Here is a 13,957-nt window from a genome sequence, read left to right as displayed (position 1 = left end):
TCGCCTTTAAGAGATGCTTTGAAGGAGCCAGTGTTGGTAGGGATAAGGGCAGAAATAAGGAACTGGAGCCGGGGGCGGAGTGGCAGAAGCAGGAGGAGAAATCAGGCCTTCTCCTTCCTTCCCCTTAGCTCTCTCCTATTAGGGGCCACCAGAGGTTTAGTGATTTCATCAACGCTTCCTACATGAACACAACTAAGGCTACTCATATAAAGGACTTACAGGAATGATAACTATTTAAGATTCAAGTGTGAAAGATAACAAGTAGCTAAGAGTTTAGGTGGGACTGATCTCTTATGTATATTATTCTCTTTCCAACTACCACAAGGTGATGGTGCTTAAGACTGTCATCACCATACAGCTAAGGGTAGCGTAGAATTCCTCCTTACCTGTAAGGGGTTAAGAAGCTCAAATAACCTGGCTGGCACCTGACCAAAAGGACCAATGGGGAAAGAAGATACTTTCAAATCCAGGAGGTGGGGGGCTTTGTTCTGTGGTCTTTGTTTTTGTGTGTTCTCTGGGGAAGCAGAGAAGCATCAGGTCAAAAAACTTCTTCTCATAAAATCATCCTAAAATGAGTCTCAATATTGCAAAAAGAGTAAGTAAATAAGGCAAGGCACATTAGATTATCGTTTGTTTTTAGCTTGTGAATTTTCCCTGTGCTAAGAGGGAGGTTTATCCCTGTTTTTTTGTAACTTTGAAGTTTTGCCTAGAGGGGAATCCTCTAGGTTTTGAATCTGATTACCCTGTAAAGTTACCTTCCATCCTGATTTTACAGAGGTGCTTCTTTTACTTTTTTTTCTTTATAATAAAGTTCTGTTTTTTAAGAATCTGGTTTACCTATTTGGTTGGTAGATTATTCTCAAGCCTCCCCAGGAAAGGAGGTAAAGGGGCTTGGGGGGATATTTTAGGGAAACAGGAACTCCAAGTGGTCCTTTTCCTGAATCTTTGTCTAACTCACTTGGTGGTGGCAGCAGTACCCATCCAAGGACAAGGAAGGATTTGTGCCTTGGGGAAGTTTTTAACCTAAGCTGGTAGAAATAAGCTTACGGGGGTCTTTCATGTGGGTCCCCACATCTGTACCCTAGAGTTCAGAGTGGGGAGGGAACTCTGACAAAGACATTTGACCATTATGATCAATTTAGTCTGACCTGCAAAACCCAGGCAGCAGAATTTCACCAAATGCATCAGGCATATAACAAAAGACTTAAATTTAAAAAATAGCATGTGATTAAGTAATTAAACATTTGTATCATAATGCATACACATAAAGGGACTGTATTAAGGGTTGCACAGACAACTTTAATTCTAGCATTTCCTAACATTGAAAGTTTGACTTTGCAACTTTAATAATGTTATTTCAACATAGCTTTTGTGTGCAATTTCCTAGGCTGTTAAAAAAGCAAACTAAAAAAACCAAATTCCATCATGTAGCATCATATTGACACCCACATGGTTCATCCTCGTGGACTGCTGCCACTTGAGCTCCCTAAGTAACTGATAGTACTATGTTGTCATCTTCTATGTGGATCAGCACTAAAGTGCAATGAGACACTTTCCATGTGGGTTACACATATAATATCTCTCAGCAGAGGAAGTGTGAAATTCAGGAATCTTGGGTTCCATTCTAGGTTATGGAGGGAAGGTGTGGTTAGTAGGCACAGACTTTTCTGCCTAATTCCCTGCTCCCCCCCCAGCCTGACCTCTTCTGACCAATCCCCTCCAACTTGCCTCTGTCAGAGTTCTCTCTCTTACTTACCCCTGGATCCTCATCCCAGTCTCCTTGCACAGAAAATCCCAGTTCTCACCTCCACTGTTTTTTCTTCTTCTTCACCTTGCTCCTTCCCAACTCCATTCCCCCTTGCTCCACTGGTTCCAAGTTCCTGTCACTTTGCTGAGGCAGCCCTCATTTCCAACCCCCAGCTCCTCATCAAATCTCAGTCTCCCTGCACCCCCAGTTTATAGGACCTCATTATCCTCCTCAGATCACAGCCCGTCTCCCCCACAAGCCAACTCCTGTTTTCCATCCCCCACACCAGCTTGCAGTCCCAGGCTATTTGTTCCAATCTACTTCCCCTGTCCCTTGTCCTCTCTGGATAAGAATCAGGCAGCTACGTCCTCCATGCTGCCTGGGCCCAGCAGAAGAGGTATTTATATCACAGAAGAAAGTGTTTCCCTGCTTTCAGTTCCAGTTCCCAGACCCAGCCCTTGAATGTCCCACAGCAATCCAGAGCTGCAAATACAGGGCAAGCTCTGCTCAGCCCTGGGCTGGAGCATGTCCAGTGAAGACAGAATCTTCAGAGATTTTAGTTGTTAAACTCTACAAAAGTCTTTGCTGAGCATGCGCTAACTCTGATTTTTCAAAGGCTCACAACTTGGGAAAATCAGAGTAGATTTTCACAGGGATGGCAGAGAGCACATCCCTGACTAAAAGGGTGCCCACCCATCAAATTTCAAGTCCCTGCTCAAAATATGGGAGTACTATAGCTTTTGAAATAAAAGGTCTCTCTAACACTGGCAAAACTATGATTTTTTTCCCTATTGTCATTATCTGAAACAGCAGAATGTTTTAGCTGAAAATAAATAAATAAATGAACGTATGAATGAATAAATAAATAAATCAGCTTGAGGCAGACACCCAGAATGGGATATTTCAGCCCAAGCGGTTAAAATTTCGCAATGTTAGAAGCAACTGAAACCAGGGTCCTATAATGAGATGTGTTAGGCAGCCTTAATAATAGGTGGTGCTACCAGCCCCATATATTATAATGAATGGTACACTGAAGTGGCTTCTTTTTTCCCTGTTTCACAACACAAGAACAAGGGGACATTCAAAGAAATTCAAAGGTGGCAAATTCAAAACCCATAAAAGGAAATACTTTTTTCTCATAAGGCATAATTAATATGTGGAACTCATTACTAGAAGATGCTGGGAGGCCCAAAGTTTATCAAGGAAGTTTAATTAGAAAATTGACATTTACATGGATTACAGGAATATCATATGAAGTGACCTGTAGCTCACGAAAGCTTATGCTCAAATAAATGTCTTAGTCTCTAAGGTGCCACAAGTATTCCTTTTCTTTTTGTTAAAAAATTGTGGAAGCAATATTAAACCTCAAACTTCAGGAAGTAAACCAATCTTCTATTTTATACTAAAGTAATTATTGGGATTAGGAGGAGACATAATGTAGAGGGCAGATTATCCCACATCTGTTTTATGCAAGTTTGTCTACAACTTTTTCTTAAGTACCTTGACTAGATGGAACACAGGTCTGAATGAACTAGTATCAGAATTTCTGTTTCCTATTGTTAGTAGAAAGTTTCACGTATTTCTGAGTTAACATAACTCAGTTAAGTAACCTGATTTTTGTAATTAGGCATAAGTCTCTATAAGGCAAAGCCTATTGAAGACCATGAAGTCTTACTCTTTGTTGTTATTATTGTTACTCTTCTAATAAATTACTGCTATAAAATATTCAACCATTTTGACACTTTAAAATATTTGATCGATATGTGACCAGTCAATTGATCAATTATTTTTGGACAGGTCAAATGCCCAGCCCTACTTCAATGAGATGTCAAACCCCTCTCCTGGGCATGGTAGGTGATTGAAATACACCGTAATAACCTTGGATAAGTTTAAGCGCATGTTCAGCACATGATACCAAATCGCGGTCACAATACACCATGAAGGGTACAATAAAAAAAAATGGAGTTCACAATTACACCCAGACTTATCCCACTCTGTTACAAACCTACATATGATAATCTGTTTATCTCTGCACATATAAGAAGAATCTCAAACCCAAAACTCAGTCGTGCCAAACTCCTGCAAACCTCCAGTATTAATTCCTGGAGGGCCAAGGAGATAAATTATGTATCACACTTCTAATTAGCAGCTTACTATGCAGACCATGAACTACTCAAAACCAGCAATGTTTGAAACTAACCGATTCCTGACTAGTCCCATCTAAAGCAAAGCAGAAAGATACAGAAACATGGGGAGGAAACTGCACTCCCAGCCTTTGTTCGGTTCACAGGTGTAAGCACATGTGAAAAAGCCAAAGCATGCATGATGCAAATCCTTCTTATCTTTATTGATGCTCTTCTGTTGGACCCTGCCAGCAGGACATCTGTTTAAACACAGGAATCTCTCCCCCACCCACACTTTTATTCAAATATATTTCTGACCTTCAGTTCTCCTCAGTCCCGTATTCACCAAACTCCATAAAATTTATCTTGTAGCACACATTTTCTACAAACAACTGTGTTCCTAAAACAGCCTTATAAAAGGACTATGGATCTTTTTCTTTGCTCTTTTTCTTTGAATTTAACAATTCCTTACAGCACAACAGTTATCAAAATTCCACCAGAGGATGGCAGCCTTATCCCAGTATATCAAGCAAAGCAGTATTTCTGTAGAGAGTAAGAAATATAAGTTAATGCAGTAAAAAAAAAAACCAATCAACTGTACTGTAGCAGTCAAAACAGTATACATCACTTAAAGGCTTTAAGTTCATTTGACAGTTTAGCCTAATCATTAGAGTACTGGACCAGGATTTAGGAGACCTAGATTCTATTCCCAGTTCTGCCATTAGCCTGCTGGGTGACCTTGAGAAGTCATTTGGCCTCTGTGTCTCAGTTTCCCGATCAGTAAAATGGGGAAACAGATACTGATCAGCCTCCTTTGTAAAGAGCTTTGTGTTCTATTGATGTAAAATGATACAGAAGAGCTAGGTATTATTATTATTAATCAAGTAACTACACATTTTTAATAAAACAATACACATTTTTAAAAAGCTATTTCAAAATACTGTAAAGTCTCGATTATAACCTACACAACCAGAGAAGGACTGTACACTCAATTTGTATAAATCACATGCGTTAAATACAGTGACAAGGATTTATTTCAAATCTATCTTGAAAGGGAGGACATACACAAAGTGAATCTATATGTTTTAAAACCCAAACTCCTATGACTAAAACTAATTTATGATTAAAAAAATAAAATCAAGACATTTCAAAATTAAGACCAACTTCAGCCATACCACCCCCTCTATTCTTCATAAGTACCTGACTTCAGTATTAAAGGAACAATCCATTATGGAAAAATAACAGGTTTTTAAATTATATTATTTTACATACAGTGCCTGAGCACTTTTTTTTTTTTTGGCAACAGGTGCTCTATAACTAAAGAACTAAGTTAAAAAAGCACGATTTAGCTGAATACTACATAATTTTTGAAACACGATGCTCTATGCCACATAGGGATAATGAAGCCAATTAGCCACTGATTACAACAAAAGTAAAAGTAATATTCTTGGTTCTACATGTTATCTCACAGATGGGTTTGTACAGGAAAAACTGCAATTCTGTCCCCTTGTGAGGACAGCACACTTTCTCAGGTGTTAAGTCTCATGTCTTTTACCTATCCTGGGGCAGAATTTCACAGTTCTCCCACTCTTAGAAAAGGAGATGGGCTAGAGCAACCTGTGGTGTTTCCACCATTATTAACTTTGCAGGTTCAACTGATTTGAACACCTGGTTTCTTCCCTCTGGGACTCTGTGACCAGTGGTATATAGTGACAAAACATCCATCTTAAAACAAAAGCTTTGTTTATTTTGAAGTAAGAACAGAGGTCTTACCAAAAAATGGATTTTAAAATAACTGCCTATATGAAAAAACATGTCCATCTTAACTAAAGATTTACCATCTCCTGATGGTAAACTGGGCAAGCCTAACTTCTTCACAGACCCCCAGAGAGGTCGTGTATCAGTCTGTTCCCCCCAAACATTTGCCACCCCTTTTTATCTTGCCAGAGATCTTTTGACCTTCTGTATTAGGGTCCAAGCCATTCCTGGTCAAACTAGTTCTGTAGGCTGGCTGGAGACCAGAGATAGAATACTCAAAGCTTATCTGTTTTGGCATGGTCCCTTAACCACTCTTAAGTGTTTGCTGATAGGTGGTTATCTGGGGCCATTCTTCTCCTTCCTGCCTATATTTCAGACAGACTCCTATTGAGATTAATCAGTATATTCACTCAGTAATCATCATCCCAATTGTCAGACCAACTTAAAGTATTCACAAATGTACATGGCAGAGCCCTATCCACCAGAGATGTTTTTGTTGATAATTTGAAAATACTTTTGCACTTTGTAAGCCACTGCCTCCTAAAGCATGAGAGAAAGGGGATGAAAACTAGCTGGGGGGAAGTGGGGCAAGGACAACTCTCTCATTTGTTCTTCAGTCTCAGCTTTCAATTTTAAAAAACCGTCTAGTTATTCTAGTTGTGAAGAAAACCTTCAAAGTATGAAGTGTAACCAACACAGAGATGTCTGCCTGAGTTTACAGAGAGCCTGAAACAACAGCATTAATTTATTTAAATGGGAGCTAACTCAAGTGCCAAAAATGATACTTCAGATATCAACAGAACGATTTAACTGCTTATCAAAACATGTAAGGACTTGACTACACTGGCAGTGGTGTGTAGAGTATGTGTAGCTACATGCTGCAGTGACAAGCAGGCTGTGTCCACATTGTGGTAGCTGGAACATTTCCCATAAGCTCCCCACACCAGACACTTTCCCTGAAGCGGAAAAAGGCTCTCGCAGCTCCCTATGAAGGAGAAAGACTACAGCAATGGAGAGCTGCCAGAGCTTTTTCCCCACTGTCTCCCCCTTGGAAGAGCCTTTCCCTCCAGCAGAGAAAGGCTCCAGCAGCAGGACACTATACTACTACAAATAGCAGCATAAACATGGGAGGCACGGCTTGGGAGTGTCAAGAGCCATGTAGGGTACACACCCTAAGATTTCAGTGTGTCTTTACTTGCCTACACGGTGCCTCATTGTCTACACTCCTATTTATACCCATGCTAGAGGGTATACATGGTTAGTCTCTAAGGTGCCACGAGTACTCCTTTTCTTTTTGCGAATACAGACTAACACAGCTGCTACTGTGAAACCATGCTAGAGGGGCATGCAGTAGATAGTATATGTACTCTACATGCAACCATAAGTATAGACATTGCCTCAAAAAGTGGAGGAAGTACATATTATTAAGATATACACCAACATTTCCCAAAGCATGGCAGACGCCAAGGGCTACCCAGGGGACTGGAAGACCTAAAATTAAGATGTTCAGACTTCTAACAGTTCCTAAAGATCGGTGAGATTGGTTTCATAAAGGTTGTTCAGCTTTTGGATGTTTGGAAAACACTGCTGTAAACTACTACTGTTTTGTCTATATTCATTCTCCCTTAAACTAATCAGTTAAAAAGTATTTTCCACAAACATGTTTGATTAAAAAAAAAGTTCAGATCTGCCACATAGCTCCTAAGAAGAAACTTCTCCCATCCACACATACAGAAAGTGATAAATTACTTTTCAGATATGTGCCATTGAATTAAACAAACCAGCTTTATTTGATATTCAGTACTTAAATACTACTAACAAATGTTATTCAGTGTGAACAATACCAGCAATTATCTAGCAATAGTCTTGCATCTAGTCTGACCTAGGTCAGATTTGATGATTCGAGTGGATCAATAGTCTGTGAATATTTCATATTTAATTAAAATCTAAGGTAACAGTGATATCTTCTGGTCTACTAAATTATTAAATAGATCTTCCCCTTCAGTCTTAAAAGGCATACCTAATATTGTACTAAATAATTTTGCAACTGTTCTAAATTTAAACTATAAAAACTATGCAAGAGAGCTGGACTCCCTCCCTTCTACATTTCACCTGATTGGAGGCAATATCCAAGTAGCTTACTTAATTTTCTTAACAGAAGCTGTGGGTACTATTGGCTGATTGGCATCAGTAAAAGCTATTTTAAATGTCTAAGGGAAGGTGGGCCATAAAACTAAAACTGAACAGTGGGCGTCTCGACATCCTGTATTCACTGACAAGTTTTGAGCCATGACCATTTGTCCTTATTTTTCCTAATCTTCTTTCTTCCTTTCCAAAGTTTCTGAACATTTTTGAACTTGTCCATGATTTACATAAATGTTATCCTTATAGTTTGTCCTTTCAAAAAGAAGTAGGAAGAAACCCCCTTTTGTAACAGAAGCATGAATTCTGATCAAAAGTTTTAACTGAAGAGTTGTAGGAATTTCACATTAAAATAGTTACAGTGTCTTTATTTTAGATTTTTTCAGCCTTGCTCACTGTCCTACAGACTGAAGAATGACATTTTATTTTAAATTAAAATACAATGTAGCATTTAGAGAGAGATACAAATATAAAGCACATCACAATTGGGAAAAGAAAACAGACATAGGTGTGTGCCAATTTTTACATACAGTTATGTAGTGCTTCCCTTGTTATAACTTTAAAAAATGTATGACAATAAAAGTAATGATTACTTGAAATGAATGAAGGCATAATCAGCACACACCATTTTTCGACATTTGTTTTCTTCGGAAAGACTTAAAAACTCTTGGTTTTTTTCCTTTCTGGGGAGACTTGAGGTTTGGGAATGAAGCTGCTAACAGGAAACATATGGAAAAGCTCTGCAGTAAATGGAAAGTTGGCTTGAACTCCATGTGCCACGTATCACATCCCAGTGTCTCAAATAATCTGGTAAAAAGTTAATAACATTCACCTTACATGCTCAATGAATCACTTTGCTGATTATAGCATGTGAAATTTAAGTATAAAAACAAGCAGAAAAGCTGATAAATTCTTTACAAAAAATTCCCAAAGTAGCAAATGTTTTTAAAAAGAAATATTATCCAGTGCTTCAACTCTCTTTAACAAGCTAGCTAACACAAGTCTTGAAAAACATCCCATAAAAGATTAGCTCAACAACATATGCTGCCAACAGACAGACTTGTTGTAGTTTGTTTATAAAATATGAACAGTTCTGTGCAAAAAGTAATATTAAAATTATTAACTATTATGCTGCCAGGAGAGACGGGAAGATGTAATGCTTTTATCCTGTAGAAAAGAAATATTCACCAGACTAACTAAAGCTACTACTCTTCTCACTCTCCTTTTGATAGCATATTATTTACAGTGTGTTCACCTACCATTATAAAAATCCAAGGAAGTAATAACCTTACAGCTGTAACACCCCAGTTCAGCAAAACTTTTAAAGCACATGCTTAAATCTTATTCAAATCAATGAGATTTAAACACATGCTTAAAGTTAAGCATGTGCTTAAGTGCTCTGCTGAACAGGGTTGGACTTGAGCATATGCTTATTTGCTTTGTTGAACTGGGGCCTAATTTAATTTAGTTTTATAATACATCATCAGTCCTGTTGTCCTAAACTGGCAAACAGGTGGTCCAGGGTTATGACAGCACCACACCTTAAGTTGGGGGTGGGGTGTGGTGGGGTCATTGTCTGGCTTCCTGAGGGAAGGGGTAAACCGCTTTAAAGGGAGCTGGAGACACACAGACTCTTCTGCAGAAGCAGAGCAGATTAGTGTGGTGACGCTGATTCATCCCCCAGGGTCCAGAGGAGAAAGGAGTGGATAAGGGGGTTTCTCCCACTGGTCTTGCCCTTTTCCCCTGGTCTTGTGGCAACTGCAGCGGCCTAGCTGGGTATGGGGGCTAGGACTCTTCAGGCAATTGGGTGTTGGCACTTGGAAGCATACAGAATGTATGTGAGACCCCAGACGGGGAGTCATTGCTAATTTTAAATTATATTTTCATTGCAGATGTGGGAGGACGGACCACAGACAGTGGCATGGAGATGTGGGCACAGCATTGTTTACTGGTCACATAGGCGGCATCCAGGTTGTCTGAGGGTTCACAGCTGAGGCTCAGTGAAGAAGCAATCCTGAACTGGCACAGAAGGAGGGGCATGATATGGGACCAGCTGATGCCATTTGTGTACACCCTGGGGGCCTGACAGTGGGAACCAGATGTACTTTGGGGGAAATTATTTGGAAAAGTGAAAAGGGGTAGCCTCAGTGCTTATTGCTAAGAGGGACTTGAGGCAGATCCTGGAATTTTTTCCAAGAGTAAAAATGTTATGATTGGACATGCTGCAATGCAGAGTATGGCAGGGAGCAATGAAGCACCGCCTGCCCCCCAGTTAACAAGGCTAGGAGGTACATGAGCAGGGAGGTGATCAAATTCATAGAGGTCACGGGGAGGCGGGTAACTTCACATCCTGATACAGCATATGGGGCACCATTAGTATACAGGGAGGATGGGATTCACCTGTCAGACTTGGGCACAGACACGTTTTTGGCTGATATTAAAGGGAGCATTAGGAGATATCTGAGAACCCAGTTGGGTATACAGGGGCAGGGCGGGAAGAAGCAGCTAAACTAATTGCTGGAGCCTCTTTGTGGTGGATGTCCAGTGCAGGTACTCCACAGGGAGGGGATACAGTGATCAGATACATGGTTTGGTGAAGGATTTAAAGGAGGTGTTTATTAAAGGAGTGGAACAGGGGGTGTTGGAGGCGCCTATGGCTGGTACAGCAAGAAGCCTACTCATCACTCCCTTATAACCCTCCTAAACCCTCATTCAAGGGGGATGGGGATGGTAAAGTCACAGCAGCAGGTCGGCTGGGGACAAGAATGGAAAAGCGGGGGTGCTGACAGAAGCCCTCAGGTAGACAGTGAAATAATCATGGAGATATTTGCACTGTACACTTGTGTCTACCACGTATTCCCAGACATCTAATAAAGTTGCTGCCTAATTAAACCATATCCAATGTCTCCTGTCCTTTTCCCAGTATAGCCAGACAAAATGGACTTGACATTATTCTGTCGATCACCTAGGGAAAATAAAGCTTCTTTTGCTTCAAAGGGGACACCCATTAATGTAGTTTCACAAGAGGGATAGGTGTGGAAAAATCTCTTTGAAAAAATTAGTGGCTGGAACCTGAAATCTTGTAAAATGCACCCAAAGAGATCACTGCCACTACCTTTGACTGACCAGCCCATGTTATTTGTAACTCCCTGACTTACTTTTTTGAACTCAAGACCTCTTAAAACATTTTCTTTTCAGTGACATCCCTCTTACTATTCCTCTTTGCTAAATAGGTTTCAGAGTAGCAGCCATGTTAGTCTGTATTCGCAAAAAGAAAAGGAGTACTTGTGGCACCTTAGAGACTAACAAATTTATTTGAGCATAAGCTTTCGTGAGCTACAGCTCACTTCATCGGATGCATTCAGTGGAAAATACAGTGGGGAGATTTATATACACAGAGAACATGAAACAATGGGTGTACTCCTTTTCTCTTTGGTATATAGTCTCTCTCATTCCTTTCTTATGCCATCCTATGAAATATCAGTGACCCAGTTTTGACTCATTCCAATTTATGGAGGTAAGCAAAGGAGAGGAAATATCCAACTATCCCATTACCTCTCCCCTTCTTCTCTTTCTGGATCACTGCCAGTTTTGTTTAAGCTTTATTCCTCTATACTTCAGAAAACACAATGAGAAGACAGAATAATGTCTCCCTTTTTGTGAGACGAGGTGGGTAAGCTTATATCTTTTATTGGATCAGCTTCTACTGACAAGCTTTGGGGTACACAGAGCTCTTCCTCAGGTCTGAGAAAGGTACTCAGACACAGCTAAAAGCAAGACTGAACAGATAGTTTAGCATAAGTAGTTAGCGCATATTCAAGGAACCATTCAAGGTGAAGGTGAATGATCCCTTAGATTATGTGCTAACTACATATGCTAAACTATCTGTTCAATCTTGTTTTTAGCTGTGACATTAAGGGCATGGCTACACTTTCAGAAGTAGAGCACTGTGAGTTAAACCAGCCCTCGGAGACCACAGCAGGGAAAGCGCTGCAGTATGTTCACACTGTCAGTTGCAAGCGCACTGGCGTGGCCACATTTGCGGCACTTGCAGCAGCATTGGGAGCGGTGCATTACGGGCAGCTATAACACAGAGCACCTCTTCCCATTCTGGAGCTGTGGCTTGTGGGAAAGGGGCACGGGGGGGGGGGCATTCTGGGTGCTGACCCAATGCCCCGTGATGCATCACTTCGCATTCAAGCAATCCCTGTGCTTCCATCCACATTTGGCGCCATCTTTCAACATTTTTTGTACTGAGCGCTCTGTCTTCCCTTTCGGTCTGCGGGAATGGATCCCAAACTGCTGAGGAATATGCTGATGGGTCTCGCCAGCACGTCATGTATTGCAGTCAAGTTGCTCCTTAAGCTACAAACTGACAGTGAGGAGTCCGACGATGATGTTGACTCACATAACACACACGACATGAGATTGCTTGTGGCATTCAGAGACATGCTCACCACAGTGGAACGCCGCTTTTTGGCTCGGGAAACAAGCACTGAGTGGTGGGATCACATAGTTATGCAAGTCTTGGATGATGAGCAGCGGCTGCAGAACTTTCGGATGAGAAAAGCCATTTTCATGGGACTGTGTACTGAGCTCGGCCCCACCCTGCAGCACAAGGACAAGAGATTGAGAGCTGCCCCGCCTATGAAGAAGCAGGTGGATATTGCAATCTGGAAGCTCGCAACTCCAGACAGCTACCGATCGGTCACTAACCAGTTTGGAGTGGGAAAGGCGACGGTTGGAATCGTGTTGATGCAAGTTTGCAAGGCCATTAATCGCATCCTGCTCAGAGGAACTCTGACTCTGGGTAACGGGCATGACGTTGTGGCTGGCTTTGCACAAATGGGTTTCCCTAACTGCGGAGGGGCAATAGATGGGACACATATTCCAAATCTGGCACCAGCCCACCTAGCCTCGGAGTACATAATTCAGAAGGGGTATTTCCCTATGGTTCTCCAGGCGCTTGTGGATCACCATGGGCGTTTCATTGACATTAACATAGGCTAGCTGGGAAAGGTGCATGATGCACGCATCTTTTGGAACACAGGCCTGTTCAGGAAGCTGCAAGCCGGGACTTTCTTCCCAAACCAGAAGATCACCATATGGGAAGTCGAAATGCCCATTGTGATCCTTGGAGACCCCGCCTACCCTTTAATGCCGTGACTCATGAAACCCTACACAGGGAGCCTTGACAGCAGCAAGGAGCGGTTCAACAACAGGCTGAGTCAGTGCAGACTGTGGAGTGTGCTTTTGGCTGTTTAAAGGGCTGCTGGTGCTGTCTGTATGGGAAGCTAGACCTGGCTGATGACAACATCCCCACGGTTATATCGTGAGCTGTATCCTCCATAACATTTGTGAAGGGAAGGGTGAAAGATTCAGTCAGGCATGGACCTCAGAGGTTCAACACCTGGAGGCTGAATGTGAACAGCCAGAGAGCAGGGCTATTAGAGGGGCCCAGTGCGGGGCTGCAAAGATTAGGGATGCCTTGAGGGAGCAATTTGAGGCTGAAAGCCACCACTGATGTTTGGTGCCCTGCACGGGAGGGAAGTGCAGTGGTTCCAATGTTAGTAGGAATCTATGTTTGCTAAGTGTGATGAACTGATTTGCAGTGCCTGTTGCTTTCCTGGGCTAAGGTATCTTTTACTTTATGCAATAATAAAGAATGTTTTCAAAGCTAAAAAATTCATTTAGTGAAAAGAAAATTCATTTTTTGAAAAGAAACACAACTGCTTGGGAAACAGAAAGGGTATGACACACCTGTGCTGTGTAGGAAGAGGGAAGGGCGTGGGGAACGGGACAATCACAGATTTGCGTATGTCCTGTTATCATACTCAGCCTTCCTGTCCGGAGTGCCATGCAATGAGTGCTGCACTTCAGGCTGACTAAAATACATGGTGATGGGGGTTGAGTGTAGTGGGTAAGGGTTGTAGTTTGCAGGGCTGGGTGGTGAAACTACAGGCATTGGAGGCAGCCGGAGGTGATAAGAACCCAGATGTTGGGGAAAGTGGGTTGGCGGTGACATGGGGGCACAAAGCAAAGAATTTTGGGACCTTCCCAGACCTGAGGAAGAGCTTGTGTAACTCCAAAGCTTGTCTCTCTCACCTATAGAAGTTGGTCCAATAAAAGATATTACCTCACCCACCTTGTCTCTCTAATATCCTAAGACAGACATTGCTACAATAAC

General features: G+C 41.6%; 1 protein-coding gene across 2 annotated transcripts in view; it reads right to left on the bottom strand.

Moving 5' to 3' along the window:
• Positions 1-13,957, bottom strand: part of LOC102944498 (centromere protein P) — a 316,300-nt gene that overhangs the window by 185,939 nt on the left and 116,404 nt on the right. The gene's annotated exons all lie outside the window — the stretch shown is intronic.

The sequence above is a fragment of the Chelonia mydas genome, chromosome 7, assembly GCF_015237465.2.
Source record: "Chelonia mydas isolate rCheMyd1 chromosome 7, rCheMyd1.pri.v2, whole genome shotgun sequence".
Taxonomy (NCBI): Eukaryota; Metazoa; Chordata; order Testudines; family Cheloniidae; genus Chelonia; species Chelonia mydas.
This window is presented reverse-complemented; position numbering and strand designations above follow the sequence as displayed.